The sequence below is a fragment of the Aedes aegypti genome, chromosome 3 (assembly GCF_002204515.2).
Source record: "Aedes aegypti strain LVP_AGWG chromosome 3, AaegL5.0 Primary Assembly, whole genome shotgun sequence".
Taxonomy (NCBI): Eukaryota; Metazoa; Arthropoda; class Insecta; order Diptera; family Culicidae; genus Aedes; species Aedes aegypti.
Genome location: NC_035109.1, coordinates 130,915,558 through 130,937,687, shown reverse-complemented (window position 1 = coordinate 130,937,687; position 22,130 = coordinate 130,915,558). Strand labels below are relative to the sequence as shown.

The 22,130-nt window shown below is 35.8% G+C and overlaps 1 protein-coding gene and 1 long non-coding RNA gene across 3 annotated transcripts in view; one reads left to right on the top strand and one right to left on the bottom strand.

Annotated features, from left to right (window-relative positions):
- Nucleotides 1–22,130, top strand: part of LOC5573800 (furin-like protease 2) — a 1,094,423-nt gene that overhangs the window by 246,760 nt on the left and 825,533 nt on the right. The window lies entirely within an intron of this gene.
- LOC110677644 lies at nucleotides 7,090–7,522 on the bottom strand. Its single transcript, XR_002501094.1, has 2 exons — nucleotides 7,300–7,522; nucleotides 7,090–7,242 (listed from the first exon to the last, which is right to left on the bottom strand). It is a non-coding gene; the product is annotated as an uncharacterized LOC110677644 (long non-coding RNA).

Sequence of the window (22,130 nt, the reverse complement as noted above, 5' to 3'; positions counted from 1 at the left end):
AAAACATGCCTACTTTGATTGTGAATATCTCTGATTGGGGCAAACATAAAAAATATCTTTTGACGGCATTCAAAAGACAAAATAAAATTGTAAATTATATCAAAAATTACAGATGTGTTATTTTGTAACTCTATATATTTTCATAGCTACCGTTTCAATGCGCTGGGCAGCAAGTTAATTTGCTTCAAACTGTCTTGCGGAAATTGACTCGCAATAACACAAAACTTTTTGTTATTGGTAAGTTCAATGCATAACATCACTCATGGACTAATTCGCAAAGCAATTTCAACCGCGGAATTGTATTTGATGAATACTCTTCAAGATATTTCTCAATTCAATACCTTGATAGTTCTACTTGTTTATCCTCTTCTAGAAACCCTTCTACAATTGATTTGGTATTAAGCGAGTCAAGCCACATTTGTAACCAACTGGTTACTCGCGCTGATTTCGTATGATACTTCCTTTGAAATTTACTTCTAAAGAATCTCCACACCAACCGCAAAACTTCGGTACAGTGAGTGTTACCAGACTGTTAATAACAGCTGCAAATTCCGACGTAAGCTCGTTGCCGGAAGTGGTTTAATACGCTCTGCACTGCTGTACGGTGTTTAGAAAGATGTGATAAAAACATATCCCACCCCGAGGGTTGTTTCCCATCATCTGTTGAATGCCATGGCAAAATTTGCACCACAATGGAATTATTTGTAACACCACTGGGTTTCAATCTCGGCTTCCAACATGGCGCGGATGACTGCGCTGCTATCCATTTTGTTCCAATCAACAGAATCGAAAAGCCCTTTTGCTGTTTAGTAGGTAACTACCTAGACACTATTCAGCGCAACCGATGACGGTTTGGTTGGCCAACGAGCGCGGTTTACGGTCACTTCATTCGGCTTTTGTTATATGTGTAACACGGTGTTGTATCACCTATTGAATGCAAAACTCGTTCGCCGGTTCTGAGCGCTCTGTTGTTGGTGGTGGGTGATGATGATGATTCTGATGCTGCTCGGCCGAACCGTATACCATGGCAATACCGTTTTGATTCATATCACGGACAGCTTCAAATTCCGGACACTCTACTTTGTATGAGAAACATTTCACACGAAATGTTTCAATTTTCGCCGTTCAAAAGTTCTCTCTTTCAAGGCCCATTTTAACAAGCATTATCCATAGATATCTATGAAAATTTATAATGCTCAACTCCCTTATACCTTGGACAGACATCTGATACATTTACCATGGTACAAGTTATCAAGAAAATTATTCCAAGGCTATCTTGAATGAAGACAATTTTCAGTATGGAACCCATTTCTTGATGATTTGTCTTTTCTATTTATGATTTGTTTGAGCTGTCCGGAATTCGAATCGAAGTGTCCGGAATATGAATCAAAAGTAAGGAAGCGTCCGGAATAAGAATCATGTTAAGTCCACACATTTTGATTTATTTAAAATTATCCATGTTTCGGAATCGAAACCTTCACTCACCATTCGAAAGTTAAGGGGTTTGAAGGTTCGATAACGCAGAGGAATCATACGAAGTGATTTATTTTACATGTTCTTTCGTGAGTTCTACTTCACTGAGGCCTTAAGTGTCCGTAATATGAATCAAAACGGTATTCCGCTATCAGTTGCTGCCGGGAGAAGTGAACTGAGGTGTGCTCGGTAAGGGTATGCGATATTTCGAAAGATTTCGTTTAAAAGCGTTTAAAACAAAATATGACGAAATTTATCAATTTCAATTTATTTTCATTTCGCCACATTATATTACACCAAAATTTTAAGAATACCTTCAGTAATTCTTCTACGGATTCTCCAAAAGAATCCTCAAGAAATTTCGCACAGTGGCGTAGCTCATGCCTGAAAAATGAAACCAAATAAGACTGAATAGGAACGTTTTTCGAAAAGCTTCTGTGGGATTTAATGATATTTTTCGGAAATTCCATCAGAAGGTATTAAGGGTTATTAAAAAAAACTCAACCAGAACTTTTTCTAACGATACCCAGAGATTTTTTTTCTTCTAATGATTCCCTCAGAAAATTTTTCAATGAAGTCCGCAAAGAACTCTTACAAGATTTCTCTAGGAATTCGTCCAAGCAGATGTTGAGGTAATTTTTCATATTTTATTGGAGGGGATTCCTGCATAAAACAAACCTTAACGAATTTGTCAAGATATCACTGATGAAATTTCTACAAGAGATAAGTCTTTCAAAGATTTCCGAATCCCTTTTGAATTTTTGAGAAAGCCTTAGAAGTCTTCAGAGAAACTAATAATGAAATAATTGAAAAATTACTTAACAAAAATTTGCCAGAGAGAATGGATAATTAAAATAACCAAAACGGCCGCTATGGAAAGCATAGATAGTGCCACCGCAGCCTTGTGTGTTTGACATAACAGCAATGCTGTCACAATGTTAAATCCCATATACAGTGGTGCCTTTGTTTTGATGCGGTGAGCACTGACAAAGACCACCTTCAATGATCCATTCCTGGTGAGTCTTAAGTGGAGGGTTACATGAATAATTGCTGTAGGATTTTGTGTTTAAACTGAATAAATTTTTGAATTGGTGAATCCAAGCAGAAATAACTTAAAAAATAATTCCAGAAATCTTTGAAGGCAATCCTTATTAATGGAGAAATTTATGAGGTTGGATTTGGTTGGATTTATTGTGAAATTCTTGGAAAATTTGTTAAAGATTTTGTGGAATAACTCCTGGAAAAATTTATGGAGAAATTTCAGAGATAATCAGTGTCTTTGATATTGAAGGATTGGTTTTGAAAACGGCTTGAAGTATTTCTGAAAAAAATCCATGACAGATTTTCGAATTATACCAATCTTTGAATGAACCTTTGTTATCTGTCTATTAATTTCTGTAGGAATATTTTAAAGATTTCACTGTATTACCTGGATAAATCGTGACAAGAAAATCTGAGAGAATTTTCAGAGGATATCAAGAGCAAATTTTTAACGAATTTCACATGACATATCTTAAGAAATTTTAAGGCGAATTCCTGGGAGAATCGCTTGATGAATTGTTTAATAAGGTTTATTGTGGGAACCCTGGAGAAGTCTGTGTACGTGTAACTGAAGGAAGCTCTAACTGAATTTCTAGAAGAATGTCTGAGGATGAAAATCTATGAACCAACGGAGTTGTCGCATAGTAATCTCTGAAGCTTCAAGAATTTACTCAAAAAATCATTGCAATGTGAAAACAGGAAAAAAGAGAGCTTAGATGAGAAAAAGAGACTTTAGAGAATTTCGTTCACTTTTGTTCGGGTTATCAAAATATGCTTTAGTACCTTTCAAGAATGTATGAAATTGTGTACAAATATTCATTTCGGCTTGGTTCAGGATATGGCTCATAATCAAATGTTCTCAAACCTGTTCCTGCCTTCCTCAGGCTCAAGTTATAGAGGGCTCTCTGATATTCGATGACAAGAAGAACAATGTATTTTTGAATCGAAAACCGAACATCGTTTCAAAAATACTGTTCTATAGCAACGAAATAAACGCTATCTTTATCAATATACTAGATGGTATAGGGGTCACCACGATTCAGGGCCCCTCCAAACCTGATGTTCCTTGCCCTTTCTTTTAAGTATGTGAAAAACTCAATTTCTGATGTTATTAGAAATTTTTACCTTGATTTCGGGGCCCGGTGCGGACTACGCTACTGATTTCGCAAGATTCTAGTCAGGCGCTCCTTTGAGATTTCACCAAGATTTCTTTGACAAATTCCTCCGAGTTTATGCCTTGAAACATTTGCACAAAAAATCTCCTATATATTTTTGAGAGAAGCTTCCATTTATTGCTTGACGAAGGTTTTTAAGAATTGTTCTTTAAGTTTCTTCAAATATTCCTCCATGAATTTTTTTCAGAATTTTTAGAAAATTGTTATTGTTTCAAGGAATTCTTCTTCGGAATCTATCAAGATTTTTCTGGAATTCGTGCAATGATTTTTGGCAAGAGACTCTTTCAAAGATTACTCCAGGGATTCTTTAATAATTTGTTTCAACGGCTCTTTCAGCAACCTAGTAATTATTCCTTAAAAGTTCTTCATTTATCTAAGCACCACTCTGAGAATTCCTTCAAAGAATAATTAATATTATCATTCAGTAATCAATACAAACATAACTCCAATTAATCCTTTAACAAAAGGACTTATGTAACGATATGAAATTGTCTCCACTCTTGCTCTCTTTCAATAAGAACAGTGCAGTACTAAAGCTTTTCCACTAAAGATCGTAAGAGAATGTAAGCAAAGAGAGCTGTTAGATTGGTCATTTTGAAAAGTTACGTGAGAAATGCTCTAAACATTTATCTTGGAGTTACTTCAAAAAATTTCCATAGATTATTACAGAAGTTCTAAAAAGAATATTTGCAATGATCGCTCTAACAATTTGTCAAAGTATTCGTCCGGATCATTTTTCAGTAGTTCCACCAAGGATTCCTCCTCGATTTCTAAAAGTGATTCACATAAGAACTTTTCTAATGAAAATCAAAGGGTTTTTCTAGCGATGTCTCCATGACTATCGTTTTACATACTGCCAAGAATTTACCCGGTTATTTCTTCAGGAATTTTTCAAGGAAAATCCTCAAGGAATTGTTCGGTAATGCTACCACATGGAGATGTAAACAAATCTACCACAATGCATTTGAAGGTGACATCAATTACACTGTTATACAAATTTATTTAAAGAATTCTAGCTTCTATAAGCTAGAAGCTAGAATCTAGAAGCTAGAAGCCAGCAGCCAGATGCTAGCAGATAGAAGCTAGAAGCTAGAAACTTGAAGCTAGAAGCTAGAAGCTAAAAACTTAAAGTTAAAAGCGAGAAGCTAGAAGCAAGAAGTTAGAAGCTAGAAGCTTAAAGCTATAAGCTAGAAACTAGATGCTAGAAGCTAGAAGCTAGAACCTAGAAGCCAGAAGGCAGAAGCTAGAAGCTAGAAGCTAGAAGCTAGAAGCCAGAAGCTTGAAGCTAAAATCTGGAAGCTTAAAACTAGAAGCTAGAAGCTGCAAGCTAGAAGCTAGAAGCTAGTAGCTAGAAGCTAGACGCTAGAAGCTAGAAACTAGAAGCTAGAACCTAGAAGCTAGAACCTAGAAGCCAGAAGGCAGAAGCTAGAAGCTAGAAGCTAGAAGCTAGAAGCTAGAAGCTTGAAGCTAGGAGCTAGAAGCTATAAGCTAGACGCTAGAAACTAGAAGCTACAAGCTAGAAGTTAGAATCGTTCTAGAAGCTAGAAGCTAGTGAACCAAAAGCTAGAAGTTAGAATAGAGAAGAACTCGATTTTGTTTGAGTTGTACATAATTATGTTTACAACGCGACTGCTGAACTGTTGTAAAATATTCAAAATAAGTGACAAATTTTTGTCAAATCCGTGATTAAGACAAAATCAAAATTATAGGAATTAATCGTCAAATCGTTTTGTAAAACTGAGATTAAAAATTGTTCAGATAAAAGAACACTTCACAATCAAGTTAACTATTGATTAGCCGAGTAATTTTCCTGCCTGAAATCAATTTATTTACATTCCTTTGCTTGAGACATGCATGTAATCAGACAAGAACCAAGAATGCGTTAGTATCGTTTAATGTTTAATTTTTTAATTTTTAATTTTTAAATTTCTGTTAATCTTGTTGTTTTTTACAAATCTAATTCGTCTATTTTTGAGTATCCTTAATCTAGGTCTGTACAGTGGGTCATATTAATGCTTGTAACATATCTCTGATTTATTCATTGGTTCTACATCTTCAACTCTTATGGTTGCAACGATTGTGTCATAATCTAGATTTCTTACCCTACTACATTTTTTTTCACAAAACAACTTTCATATCCGGAAAAGTTAGTGGAAGATATTCACACACTATCGGTTTTAGACTTTGATTTGAACATGCAAATCATGCGTGATGGCAACAGAGTGATTGAGTAAATACAAATGGGTTCAAAAATTGTTGGAATTTTATCATATCTTCATAAAAACATGATGTTTTGTTACATGTTTAGAAATTCACAAGAAACTGCCTCCATGTAGGCGTTTGACGCAGTGTTTCTGATATGAAATATTTAATTTTTCCGCAAATATCTACATGCTAAGAATTAAACAAGCACATTCAGATTCGGTCACTTCAACCAGTGATCATTTTCAACACGAGATAAGAGTCAACGATTTTTTTTTACTTAGAATGATTTTCAATGCAAAATATGTACCAGAGCCTATAAGTTTCGCCGCCGTAATTATTTTCCATCATTATAGGTTCACGGTGCTCCAATTACCATTATTATCAAATAAAATATATCATTCAAACGGCAGACAGCAGTTTATTCCAGGCATTACAATCTCATCTGATCGAAGAGATCATCTCCATATAGTGGAAAGATATTATCTTCAATCCAAGAGCGCATTAGAAGGATTCCATCTTTCAATCATATACATCCAGAGATTATCTTGACAACTCTCTGCTATGCAAACCAATTTGCTGATGAAAATCATCCAATAAAGTAATTTGTTGTTAGTATTATGCTTTTGACTAACTTTGCCATTTATAAAATGATGCCTTGTGAATGCTGGCGAATTTCAAAGCCAAGAATGGTGAAATAAAGAACTGGAATATAGCTAAATTGAAGTGTGATGTTAACCTCTCTATGATGGCTGTTTTTGTTTAAAAAACAAACAAGTGAAAGTGAACACTTGTCTGGTGCTTTTTGTAAAACGGGTCAAATGAGGATTTCTTCTTCATGAAGTTTGTGCTAACATACGAATCTCTGCCGTGTAATTTATGATCACGTCGGGTCTTATGAGTGTTGCAAATGAATGAATTAACGGAAATCTGTTAAATTTTATGGAGATATGGTAATTTAGCCTACCAAAGTGTTCAGCTGTGAGATTCCAGTGAAGAATTTACCAAAATCTGGAAACAAACCTAGTGAGTTCATTTGCCAATAAATGCCTTCATTCCGTTACTCCAGAGCCATTCAAGTTTACTGGCATGTATACAGGAGATATACGCAAATATTTAATGCAGCTTTCGATTTTTAAAGAATATTTTATTAGAACATAGCTTCAATCCATCTTAAATAAACGAACCACAAAGAATAAAATTTTTAAAACACATTTATTTAAAATGTCCAGCTAAGGGGCCCTAGGGCTGGCTTCCATTTTTCCAGCATTTATATTCAATTTCAAGTAAAACCGACAACTTTGGATAGGACTTTGGATTATGTGTTCACTTTTGTCACATGCTGGAAAACCTATAAGAATATTAAATGAAAAACTGCTTTTCTTAAAAATGTGTTTCTTTCACTAACCTTCGTTTGCCGTTTTCCCTCCAAACACATTACCAAACGGTGTTATTGTCAAAACTGTTTTCCACAACCGCATGGATTACTGTGTTTGTAAGATTTCATCGAGCATCAAATGAGCCAAAGATATCGATCAGAGATCGATCAAAGAGCTCTAAGATGATATTACATTATTCGATCCATATCTTTCTCAGATGATCAAATGATGGGATGAAATGCAATGCCTGGTTTATTCCTAACGTTGTTCTGCACCTCTGGGCCGATTTTGAAAAAAATCTTTAGTCAGAATTTTGAGTTACGCCTTTTTGAAGTTTATATGATAGAAATCACTTAAAATATGCCATTTTTATTTGTTTAAACAAAGAGATTATACAAAAAAAATTAGTTTTGATTTTTTATCTGGTTTAAATATTGAAAAACATTTTCATAAAAAAAAATCTAGACTGACATTTGGAAAGGGCCAATGCTATGTTTAGTTATAACTTATCAACCAATACACGAACAATTATATCTAACAATCTAACGCCTGATAGTGATTTTAGGAAATTGTCCAAAGCATTAAAATATGAATTCTTGGACAGGATATGCAGATACGCCCTTTTGAAGTGTATGGAAAGAATATTGCATGGTGAATTCCGTTTCATCTATAATCAACGGTTAGGTGCATACATAATCATTACACCTCTGCGGTTGTCCTTATTTCATTCAATTTAGCAAGTTGCACAAAATTTACACGTACCCATATTGTCTAGATTGACATTATAAAAGGGCCAAAGTATAATTGAAATAAATACACTTCAATATAGCTGAACATCAAAGTTGATCGCAACATTTGAACATAACATATCTGTATCTACATAATTTTGTATTCTATTCAATTCTATTTAATTCTTTTCTATTCTAATCTGTTCTATTCTATTCAATTCTACTCTACTTAAATTTATTCTTTTTTGATCCACCCTACTTGTTCTTATACATATTTTTTTTTCAAATGCCAATGTTGTAATCAACAACTGCGCGCAAAAGCATTGAACGATACACTTTCGATGTTTGTTCGACTTTATAGCGCAGACAGGTCTGTGAAACAGCGTTATGCACAGACTCCGACGCCAGCTCATTATGTCAGCCTAGTCCTCGACCAGTTTCATTGCAGAAGTCTTTTACATTAAACATGGTGATATAATATTTCGAAGATTTTTTCAGACTCTGCTCTTCCCAGCTCTCGACAAACTTGTTCAAATTACCTTTAAAACGAGGATCCAGCTCAAATGAAAAGCATTTAATACAAAAGCTTTAGTTCCTTGAAATACATAAAAACTATCATATATAAGTTGAAACCCTTATTTGGACTTACTGTGAAATAATAATTCAAATCTTCATTTTTATGGATCATATGAGAAGCACGCATTAGGAGTCAGAATCTGTGCATAGCAATTTTTTTACAGAGCTGGGAGCGCTAAAAAGCCGTACAAATATTGAGAGAGTACCGTTCAAATCTTTTGCGCGCAGTTGTTATTTTTTACAGTGTCCATTTGTAAAAATATGTATAAGAACAAGTAGGGTTGATCAGAGTAGAATAAATTTAAGTAGAGTATAATTGAATAGAATAGAATAGATTAGAATAGTAGTATGTATGTATGAATATATAATATAGATAAAGATAAGTGATGTTCGAGTGTTTCGGTCAACTTTGATACAGTCATTGTTCAGCTATATTGAAATGTATATATTTCAATTATATTTTGGTCCATTTTCAATGTCAGTATAGACAACATGTGTACGTGTAAATTTGGAATCGTTCAAATATTACGTAACGAGGAGGTTCGGTAGTGTTACGGTTCATACATTTTCCATACAAAAGCTGTAACGTGGGGGAGGAAAGGGGGTCTCAAATTGGAAAATTCTGCGTTACATTTAAATACAATTTGAATCATTCCTTCTATGCAACTTGCTAAATTGAATGAAAAAGAAAAACCGCAAAAGTGTAATGATTATGTATGCACCTAGCTAACCGTTGATTACAGATGGAGCAGAATCCACCATATCCCATATTCCATATTCTTTCCATACATTTCAAAAGGGCGTATCTGCATATCTTGTCCAAGAATTTTTCATACAAATTTGAATAATTTGGACAATTTCCTAAAATCACTAACAGGCGTTAATTTGTTAGATATCATTTTTGTATTGGCTTATTAGTAATAACTAAACTGGCCCTTTTCAAATGTCGGTCGAGAAAAAATTTAGAAAAATGTATTTTCTAATATCTAAAACCATATAAAAAATTAAAACTACATATTTTTGTATAATCTCTTTGTTTAAACAAGTTAAAGTGGCATATTTCGTGTGATTTCTATCATATAAACTTCAAAAAGGCGTAACTCAAAATTCTGACTAAGGATTTTTTTAAAAATCTGCCCAGAGGTGCAGAACAACGTCAGAAATCAACTGCTGACTGCAGTTTGAATTGTATATTTTATTTGATAACAACGGTAATTGGAGCACCGTGAGGTTTGTTCAAATTACGGCAATTATTAAAAAAGTAAGAGGTTGTTTCCGAGATACGACCGCCAAGTTGACGTTGGATAACGTTAGCTTCTTCTATTTGCTGGCTTGAGACAGTCACAAACTTATGAAACATTTCTTTTGCTAAAAATCCAATTAATTTTCACACTATTTGTTGCATGTCAATTCTGATTTATTATAGACATTGTGTGTTATTATTTTGTGTTAATACAAAATAATCACTTTACATGTATTCAGAAGCTTGGGAGATTATATTGAAGAATTGTTTTTCAAATGTATTAATTCAAAATAACTCTTTTCATTGATTTTGTGGCCCTGAAAAGGGGAAATTAGGGAATATTACACAATCAACTCTTTAAAACACATTTGTTGGCTCTCAAAAGGGCCGATTGATGAATTGTTGAATTTGCGTAACACGGACACATTTTGACGGCGCACTGGTTTCAATCCTCGCCCGATGAGATTTGCGGTGCGGATGACGATGTGCGCTTCAACAAGCGGCTTTGGTCGATTTTCTTCAGCCATCTCGTACAACAGCTTGCCTCTGGTGGCGAGGAGCTGAGCAGGTTTGGAGGAGCTCTTACCAGCTCGAAAGCGAAAACAGAATGAAACCAGATTCAACGAAGGAGGAATGCTTTATACCCTTAGAATAGCAGATGATGCTCCTCCTTTCATATTCTTCGTTTTCTTATCTGGGAAATAGGCTATATGAAACTGATGTCTGGGTAAGGGATGTACAGATTAGCATTATGCTGTTATTGCAACCCGACGGCACTGCAGCAGCATCCTCGGAAACAGCTTCAAATTGCCGTATTGTCAATTATTCGTAATAAATCAATTATTGTATGATGCTATGAGATGAATTAAGAGATTATAGCAAGTATGTGGTAAACACATTAGGGAATATTATACAAATAACTCTTTAAAACACATTTGTTGGCTCTTAAAAGGGCCGATTGAGTTGTTGAATTTGCGTAACACGGACATATTTTGACGGTGCACTGGTTTCAATCCTTCTCGCCCGATGAGATTAGCGGTGCGGATGACGATGTGCGCTTCAACAAGCGGCTTTGGTCGATTTTCTTCAGCCATCTCGAACGAATTAGGGAATATTACACAATCAACTCTTTAAAACACATTTGTTGGCTCTCAAAAGGGCCGATTGAATTGTTGAATTTGCGTAACACGGACACATTTTGACGGCGCACTGGTTTCAATCCTCCTCGCCCGATGAGATTTGCGGTGCGGATGACGATGTGCGCTTCAACAAGCGGCTTTGGTCGATTTTCTTCAGCCATCTCGTACAACAGCTTGCCTCTGGTGGCGAGGAGCTGAGCAGGTTTGGAGGAGCTCTTACCAGCTCGAAAGCGAAAACAGAATGAAACCAGATTCAACGAAGGAGGAATGCTTTATACCCTTAGAATAGCAGATGATGCTCCTCCTTTCATATTCTTCGTTTTCTTATCTGGGAAATAGGCTATATGAAACTGATGTCTGGGTAAGGGATGTACAGATTAGCATTATGCTGTTATTGCAACCCGACGGCACTGCAGCAGCATCCTCGGAAACAGCTCCAAATTGCCGTATTGTCAATTATTCGTAATAAATCAATTATTGTATGATGCTATGAGATGAATTAAGAGATTATAGCAAGTATGTGGTAAACACATTAGGGAATATTATACAAATAACTCTTTAAAACACATTTGTTGGCTCTCAAAAGGGCCGATTGAGTTGTTGAATTTGCGTAACACGGACATATTTTGACGGTGCACTGGTTTCAATCCTCCTCGCCCGATGAGATTAGCGGTGCGGATGACGATGTGCGCTTCAACAAGCGGCTTTGGTCGATTTTCTTCAGCCATCTCGAACAAATTAGGGAATATTACACGGACGGTGACGGCTGTGCCGCTCGATCTAATGAACCAGAATGACCGCGCTAGCCTCCCGCATGGCAATGACAGCGGAGCACTGGCTGGTAGCGACGATTTCTGGCCGAAAACGATTATGCTGGCTGGTGCACTCAAATGAGCGGCTTCAGTTGCTGCGGCTCCGAAATGCGTGGTTCTTCGGTTCTAATGCGTGTTGTATTCGCGTCCTATTGAAAACTGAACTGAGGACGCGAATGACTCTCGAAATTTGCTCGCCGACCGTGTTCACAGTCTGACGGCAAAAAGAAGAATGAGGGAAGAAGCAGGGTGCGGTGCGCTTTTATAGTGGGAAGCGGAACCGAAAAATGTGCTTGAACGTGATTGGTTAGATAAGAAAGGGGTCAACGTTTTACGATATTTCAATAGTTTGTTGCTAATAATCAATAGTGTCCTCCATTTGGATCGACGCGTAGATAAATTTCCAATCGATTCATGGATAAATATTGAAAATCTATCGATAAATGACTGAGTTATTAGCGGTCAAAACCTGACCATTTTTCGTTACATGCTCAATTTTTCGTTTTTCTGAATTGTACCCCCATATGTTGCCGTAAGACGTTATCCAACGTCAAAAAACAAACAAACATAGAAACCTGTAAAAAAAACAGTTTTATTAGAAACATTGTAATCCTAGATCAAGTATGCTGAAATGGCTAGGTTGAATAATTCTTGTTTAATAGTTTGGAAATAGCGTTTACGTGAACAGAAATAAAACACAATTTTCGCAGCCGTGTGTTTAGAGCCCGCGCACACAAAGCAAAGTCATGCTGAAGGTGTCAAGGTTCGATTTCCGTTCGTTCAAGATCTTTTCGAAATGAAATTTTGCTTGACTTCCCATGGTATAGAGTATCATCCTACCTGCCACACGATATACGAATGCGAAAATGGCAACTTTGGCAAAGAAAACTCTCAGTTAATAACTGTGGAAGTGCTCATAAGAACACTAAGCTGAGAAGCAGGCTCTTTCCCGGTAAGGACGTAACTCCAAGAAGAAAAAGAAGATATTTAATGGAATTCAACTCAAAAATTAGTTTCGTTCTCAGAAGTTTTACGTCATACATGCAGACATATTCATGGCGATGGAAAAAATGCATACCGCATACCCCTAAGCGGCCGGTCGGAGTTGGGCTGCCTGTTTGAACGGTCGCGCCGCTGTCAGATTCTGGAGGCAAAACAATGGATGTGCTTAGTGTGCGATAACCGCTTTTGTGTACGAGTTTCAATTGTGTGCCGGTCAACTGGATGCTGGAAAATTGAATTTCGAAGCAATCAGCTTTGCATCACGGTTCAGTGCCGCTTGCTGCTGGTGCTCGTTACACGTAGGTAATGCCAACAAAAATAATTAAGTGGCGCGGTTTAGACAACGTTTTCTCTGTCTCTGTCTCTCTCTCTCTCTCTCGGCTGCTTCCGCAGTTTGGAAACAAGTTTTGCCCGCCAGAACAATGTAGCGGTGGTGTAAACTGAGGGCTTTAATACTGCCTTTGAAGCGTCTTTAAAGTCTTAACTGGTGCGACTGTGTGTTTTGGAACTAATGACCCAAATTGTGGGATTGACAGAATAATCTTATCTGTTTGTAAATGTGATTAAACTCAACCTAGGTCACAAACACAATTTCAAATGAAGCTTTTAATGTAGTCTAAACTTCGACACTCACTTTCAACTAGAGATAGGAATGGCTGCACAAACTTTTCTACCTTTCACCTCTCTTATCTTGTCACCAAATACAACCAATTCCTTACACAATGGGTGTCGACTAACTTCGGGGTAGGCGATGTCATCCGGTAACATTATCAGCCCATCTTACTGTGGGACCCTCGGGTGGAAACGGCTTGGGAGGGACTTTTGGGTTTGTGCACTCTGTGAGCTGATAACACGATTCTGTGGATTGAGATTCCAGCTTTGGATTTGTACAGAAATCGAAACCTTTCGTGTCAATTCTTTTTGAGGGCAGGTTACTGGACCATCTGATAGACGAACATCAATGCATTGATATTGGTATGACGGAAGAGGAAAAAGTTTTTCCGTTATCTGTAGGCAATTTCGAAAAGAGAATGGTTTGGCACGTGCTTAAAACTCAAAAATGATTGTGCTGGTTAAATGTTAGGAAAGATACACTTTGTTGTCTTGTATTTGACAGCTGCTTATTTAGTCAGGATACTCTATACAATATGCCCACTTGGGTCTTAAAGCTGTGTATCGATTTCTATTCGGAGAAAACTGGAGACATAACGCCAGAAAGAAGAAGAAGAAAGCTTTAAGAATAGGTACGATACCCAGATAACAATTTAGATTCTAACTGGCTTTATTTATTTTTATGATAGTTTCATCGTAGATTTGCATATTATTCTAGGTTTTATAGAGATTTTCACCCAGTACAAATGATCTTGAACCGTTTTTGGTTTTAAATACTTCTTTAAGAACACTTCGGATGCATCACATAAAACTTCATTTTCAATAAGAACAAGTGACATTGGCAACAGTTTTATGAAAATCTCATACTTATCTGTAAGAACGCGCTCGAGCGAGAGTAAGAACTCTTGGCCGAGAGCATCATAAATTTCTCCCCCATCAATCAACGCACTAATATGTACATTATTGATTGTTGTATTATGAATCCTTGCGTGGATTTTCGATCTGTTCTTCACGGAAGTCGTTGTTGAACTCACGGCGCACAACTTACTAATAACGCAAATAACCAGTTCCAGTGGTGTTCCTACCCTTGGCCATGATATAGGAGCGGAACTGGACCACTGGACACCTCCTTGCAAGGTGGAATTCTGGATGTGGTTAAATGTTTGCTTTCCCTGCTCAACATCTGGGCCTTATTAAGAAGTTATCCACAGCTGGTAATACTTACCTTTAGTCGCTTTGTAGCTTTAAGTTTTATGCCGTAACCAAATCTAGCATGAACACTTGTTTTTAATTATGAATCGTGGTTTACGGCTAACCAGCCGAGTGGAAGTTTAACAACTACCGAAAAGCTAAACATTACATATAATTTGCAATTGGATTAGATGGACAAATTGATGTGAAGATTTGCGAAAAAGTTACACGTCTTCTTAGTGAGAATGGAACTCACGACTCCCCGATCTCTAGTTGGGGCGCGTTACCACTACGCCATGAGAGGACTCATGAACGCAGAAGTTAACCTGAATTCGATTTCAGCTCAATAATCACGTGGTCCTTTTTCGCAAAGTGCACTTCTTTCGGAAGAATTGGATGCCCATCCAAACACAACGCTTTCTATATATATCCAATGCCTAGCCCGAGAGCGCATTGTTTTTTAGGTATAGGAATAGCACACTACACTAGCCAGCAACTGCGCTGGCTGAGGTATCTATTGTGTGGGCTTCCAATGGGTCGCGACGTTCTCAAACGACCGGTTACGGTATTTATCGAGCAACGGACTCATGTTCCGTAACCGGTCGTTTGAGAACGTCGCGACCCATTGGAAGCCCACACAATAGATACCTCAGCCAGCGCAGTTGTTGGTTAGTGTAGTGTGCTATTCCTATACCTAAACAAACAATGCACTCTCGGGCTAGGCATTGGATATATACAGAAAGCGTTGTGTTTGGATGGGCATCTAATTCTTCCGAAAGAGGTGCACTTTGCGAAAAAGGACCACGGCGCACAACTGAGCTGAAATCGAATTCAGGTTAACTTCTGCGTTCATGAGTCCTCTCATGGCGTAGTGGTAACGTGCCCCAACTAGAGATCGGGGAGTCGTGAGTTCCATTCTCACTAAGAAGACGTGTAACTTTTTCGCAAATCTTCACATCAATTTGTCCATCTAATCCAATTGCAAATTATATGTAATGTTTAGCTTTTCGGTAGTTGTCTAGCATGAACGGTTTTCTCCAAAAACGAAAAGTGTAAATAAACAAACGTCAAAATGTGCTCCTCTTGAATAAAACGAACGAATCTTATCACGTTCTTCAAGAAGATTAGTTTGTCTTCATCAAGATCGCCTTAAGCCTAAGAACTCTCAAGTGATATTTGTTACGCCTGCCCGAGTTCAGCAAAATTTATCATGGTTTCATGATGGTGTTGAGTAAAACTACCGCCATGATTGTAATTATCTATGCTTTGGCAAGGGAGCCATGATGGGAGAATCCATGTATGCTGGATTGTTCAACATTTTCGGGCACCAAATTGATGAAATTGTTTTTCTGAAAATGCAATATTGTCGAGGCGCATTGTGCGTTTCGGGTGTTTCATGCATGATATTCACGATGTAATAAGCGTGACAACCGAAACACAGGTAGGTATCGAAAAAAGCGGAAGGTTATCATCACAAATGTTTTAATTTGGATTGTGTTTTATTATTGTTTGATAATTTTATTAAGAAGTATTTATAAATTCGTTAGCCAATCCAAAATGATAAACATATTGTGAGCTTAACTTGTCTTGAGAACTACTTGTGGAAGGTTTATTGAGATACCTGACAGTTGCTCTCCAACGCCGTCTCTAGTGTGGGCCACTTTAGACTTATGAGAGGTTTATCTTTGGGTTAGCGTAGGTTTGTAGAATTACTGGTTTTATTTCTAGTTTTATGGAATTGGTGTGAGAGAATACTTCAAGAATAGCATAAAATTAACTTTGCTTCTTGAGTAGTTTTTGTTTTCAATTCGCTGCGAAAATATATATGAAGAAATTCTTACGAACTCAACCCTGTATATGTTTTAGTATCGCATTAGGCTCCATTAACTCGACTCACTCAATGATTTTAGAGGTAGCGGACTTTGGAGCACTGCTTTGCCACTCATGCATCATATAAAAACGACAAAAATATCTGTTCTGATACTGCATACGCCCTAACTGACATGAGCGATTTTCTCTTCATCGATCCTCTCTTTCGCTAATAACTTCGCTAAACAAGATGAATATGTCATAATTATTGTTAGCGAAGCAAGATATAGTGATTCTTCATCCTACAGCATGGAAATATGTTACGAAAAGAGAATCTATTTTCTGTAATAACGCAACCAAGTGAATTTTAATGATATGTTGTTGTTTTGAATAGCATGCTAGAAGGTTAATTATCGTAAAACTGTTTGAATGTGTAGGTTGCTGACACTGGAACGAAAAAAGTATTTAGTTTAACATACGAAATCCAGTTTTGTCAAAATCTACACTTATTGTAAGAAGCGTGCCACCTATTTGGTGAACGAATAGTATTAAATGTAAATGTGAACATCTTCAAAAAATCAATAATGCTAAACAAAAATGAGGCATTTTAAGTACTTTATTACTTATTTACATCAAGATTTTACCTATAATTGGTGCTGATCTAGTGTAATATTAAACAAATCCGCCATTATCACTGGTAGTAAATATCTTGTATGGAAGGGAAACAAAAATTACTATATCAGTTATTCGAATTGATAAGTAAAAAAATCCGCATGTGTTACAACTTGTTCAAAAGCATCTCCTTATGATTATTAACATATACATTTATTAGAAATTATCAATTGGCATCTGCTTTATAAGAAATATGAATAGTATATAGGAATTTGAAGTAAAACTTCATGCTATTTTCATTCGGTGGATGTTTTTCCCCATGGTACTGAAAAACACGCTTTTTTGGATGATATTTTGAAATTGTTTCAGTGTTTGAATGGCACAATGTTCATGAGAAGATGAGAAACTAACATCGTGATGCTACATTTGTGGGTTTTGATACGCTTTGGATAAAATTAGAGATCGGTTTGCTAGAGGTGGCACACTTGTCCAAAATTCCGCAACAGTCCCTGACATCTAATTTTCCAGAGTTTACACTGTAATTGCACATCATATTTGCGACGGAACTGATGTGCAGCTAAATGACATGGTATTACACTTTATTATTTGCTATGTGGTCAAGTTTTATATGTCATGAACTCAAGTTATTTTAGTTTTTCAAACCCATATTCGACTCAAACCAAAACACATTAGATTCAAAACCCGGACCCGAACCAAACCAGCAAAATTTTTAATCTTGGAAGCAAAACCCAAAATATGTTTCCTACAACATTGAAAAATCCTTTAAAAAAATTAATCCTGGAATGAAGGAATTGATAGAAAATAAAGTTAAACACATCCTGGATCAATCCAACGAAACGCACTTAGACCTGGTGGAATTTGAGAAGCAATACATGACGAAGACCCGAGAGAAATCTGTGGACAAATGCTTCAACAATTTATCGTGGGAAGCCTTAAAATGAATCGTAACTAGAAGAATCCTTGTAGCAAATCCTGGAAAAAATAATTGGAAAATCCTCTTAAAATTATTTTTTTTGACGTTGGATAACGTCTTACGGCAACATACTGGGGTACAATTTCGAAAAACGAAAAATCGCTCGCGTCACGAAAAGTGGTTAGATTTTAACTCTTAATAACTTACTAAAGCCCGCATAGATTTTCAAGATTCTTGCACCAATCGATTGGAAATCTTTCTACGAATCTACTCGAATAATGAAAACTATTGATTTCCATGACTAAACTATTGAAAAATTGGTAAATATTGAGGCATGTCTTATTTTCAATAGAAAAGCACATTTTCCTTGCTTTTATAAGGTTTTGAAGTTTTGAAGATTACATGTACCGTAATTCGAAATTGATCATTTTTCATATTTTTTCTTGTCTGTTTCAAACGACTCTACATAATGAATATGAGCTCCCTGAATCCGAATATGCTTGCTAAATTCTTAATGCAATTTTTAAAGAAATAATGAATAGTTAATTTCATTTTTGAAAACGCCTAAATGTAGGCAATTTCCTAAGGAAATCCCTGATATCTAACATAAATTTAATTATTTCAACCGTATGAACTAATTGGTACCCCGACCAGAACCACATAACAAGATTATAACACATTCCTATCAGCCGCAGTTAAAAATAACAGAAGTGGATAGAATTTTGTTATCAAGATGGCTTTGTTCTCAACATGTTATATTTGTAGTAACAAATTTATAACAACATTTGTTACCGTAAAATCGGGTGTAATTGATCAGTAGGGTGAAATTGATCATCGTATCACACGATTCTATTTATTCGTAATGGAGCACAAAAATCAATGTAAGTTGCAGTAAGTGAACGTTGCTTGTCATAACTATTGTCGAATTGTGTGTTGTGAAGTTTTTGACGTTGGATAACGTCTTACGGCAACATACTGGGGTACAATTTCGAAAAACGAAAAATCGCTCGCGTCACGAAAAGTGGTTAGATTTTAACTCTTAATAACTTACTAAAGCCCGCATAGATTTTCAAGATTCTTGCACCAATCGATTGGAAATCTTTCTACGAATCTACTCGAATAATGAAAACTATTGATTTCCATGACTAAACTATTGAAAAATTGGTAAATATTGAGGCATGTCTTATTTTCAATAGAAAAGCACATTTTCCTTGCTTTTATAAGGTTTTGAAGTTTTGAAGATTACATGTACCGTAATTCGAAATTGATCATTTTTCATATTTTTTCTTGTCTGTTTCAAACGACTCTACATAATGAATATGAGCTCCCTGAATCCGAATATGCTTGCTAAATTCTTAATGCAATTTTTAAAGAAATAATGAATAGTTAATTTCATTTTTGAAAACGCCTAAATGTAGGCAATTTCCTAAGGAAATCCCTGATATCTAACATAAATTTAATTATTTCAACCGTATGAACTAATTGGTACCCCGACCAGAACCACATAACAAGATTATAACACATTCCTATCAGCCGCAGTTAAAAATAACAGAAGTGGATAGAATTTTGTTATCAAGATGGCTTTGTTCTCAACATGTTATATTTGTAGTAACAAATTTATAACAACATTTGTTACCGTAAAATCGGGTGTAATTGATCAGTAGGGTGAAATTGATCATCGTATCACACGATTCTATTTATTCGTAATGGAGCACAAAAATCAATGTAAGTTGCAGTAAGTGAACGTTGCTTGTCATAACTATTGTCGAATTGTGTGTTGTGAAGTTTTTTGCGTTAAAAAATGTTTATTACTATGAAAATAACGTAAAATTTCAAAATCATGCACGGTGCAGTAATGACAACCACCTATGAACTTCTATTAATAAGCAAGGATTTGAACATGGTATAAACCTGAAAGTTTGTGAGGATGCTTGAGATATATCCCCAAACCAGATTTCATCACCAAAACTCATACCAATTTACTCATATGGTTGAAATAATTGAATTTCAGTTAGATATCATTGAATTCCTTAAGAAATTGCATACATTTGGGCGTTTTTCGCGTTATGCTTGAAATTTAACTATTTGTTATTTGTATAAATATTGCATTGTTAAGAATTTTACAAGCATATTCGGATTCAGGGAGCTCAAATTTATCATATAGAGTTGTTTTGGAAACTAACAATAATGGTATTGACAAGTGATCAATTTCACCCCAAAATGAGTTCCTCTGAGGTATTTGTTAACACTAAAATGACATTTGTTAGAAAATTTCGGTACATAAGTCGATGAGGCTCATCTTCGTACTTGTTTTCTTATATTTAGTTGTTTGGCATTGTTAACATTATAGAAAACAGACTAGAAGAACCGTGGAAAATGATCAATTTCACCCGAAATTACGGTAAGGTACCCCGGGGCAAGTGAGAATCCGGGGTAAGTGGGGCATTTCGTCATAGCTCAACTAGGAAAAGTTTTTAATGGGGGTATTCTTCTAGAAAGTTGAAAATACAATGACAAGGAATGTATTTAGTACTAAACATATTGGAGGGGCCCAGATAGCCGTAGCGGTAAACGCGCAGCTATTCAGCAAGACCAAGCTGAGGGTCGTGGGTTCGAATCCCACCGGTCGAGGATCTTTTCCGTAAAGGAAATTTTCTCGACTTCCCAGGGCATAGAGTATCTTCGTACCTGCCACACGATATACGCATGCAAAAATGATCATTGGCATATTAAGCTCTCAGTTAATAACTGTGGAAGTGCTCATAAGAACACTAAGCTGAGAAGCAGGCTCTGTCCCAGTGGGGACGTAACGCCAGAAAGAAGATATTGTTATTTTTATAACCATGTGGTTCATGTAACAGTTGTCAGTTCAGTGCCATTTTCAACTTGCATGACAAATTGTGACACGTTTTACGTCTTGCATTGACTTGCAAAAAATAAATGTGTTTTAAATCGAATTTCCATCAGTAAGCTTTAATTTTTAGTATTATTATAAGCTGCTAACGATGAACCAGTATTTTGTTTTCCTTTCATATGAAATTTTCGATGGTCTATCTTACCCCAAAATATATTTGTACCTGGGGTAAGTGGGACCTATCAAAACAAAAACCAGAATCGAAACTTTTCGTACACGTTTCATACATTTTGCTAGAGAGTAGCACTAAAACATTCAAACAAATGATTTTTATCAAAAAAGATCAACCTCAAATTACGTAATTGCATAAGAGGAAGAAGAAAAGTGTTATTATTCTTTATTTTTTGATTAATTTTTTATTTTTGAAATACGACTCCAAAATTGAACAAACACACAGCTGAAATTTGAAATGCATCATGAGAACGATTGCTTTTCTATATTATTTGAACTTTATTTGTTATTTCTACCAAATTAAGTAGTGGTGGAAAACAATTCCATCCCATAAGGTGGTTTTCTGCCATGCATATAAATAATAACAAAACATATTTATAATTTCGTCATTTATTGATTGTTTATGTGCTACATTTTAATTAACAACTTATAAATGATATATTTTGAACATGTTTAATTCCTCTTTACGCTTTTTTTTGAGAAATTTTCAGTTAATATCAAATGTGAGGTGACATACTATTAAATAAAGGGTTTCTTCCTAAAACGTAACGTATTTTATGGTTGATCCCTTATGTACATCAAATATCTACTTAAAATTAAAAATCTATGACTTATCAATCCTATTATTGTAATGGTTGACTTACTGATGTGGATTGACGCATGAAACTGAATGTGTCCCACTTGCCCCGCTTAGCGAGGTAACTGCGTCCATTGGCTCATTCTAAAACTTTCTTCCAAGGTTTTCACAATTTCGAAATTATTCGATTAGTTTCATGCACACACCAGCAAATATGTTTCCAAAGCGTGATTGTGTTGTTGGATTTGAAAAATATTGACATTTGATAATTTTATTGAACAATTTGTTTGAACTATCGTTTTTTTCGTTCCCACTTGCCCCGCGGTACCTTATATTTTTGACATCGTATTTATAGGCTTGTTGCAAATAACATCCGATGTCATAAACAGTAATATAGTTTGCAATAATTTTGTTATTTTGTAACATCCTTGCAACTCATTTTGTAATAATTTTGGTATAATTGTAACAGGGTTTGTTATATTTTAGTTTGATTTGGTGCAAATTTTGTTAGATTTTTTGTTATTTTAACTACTAACGGTA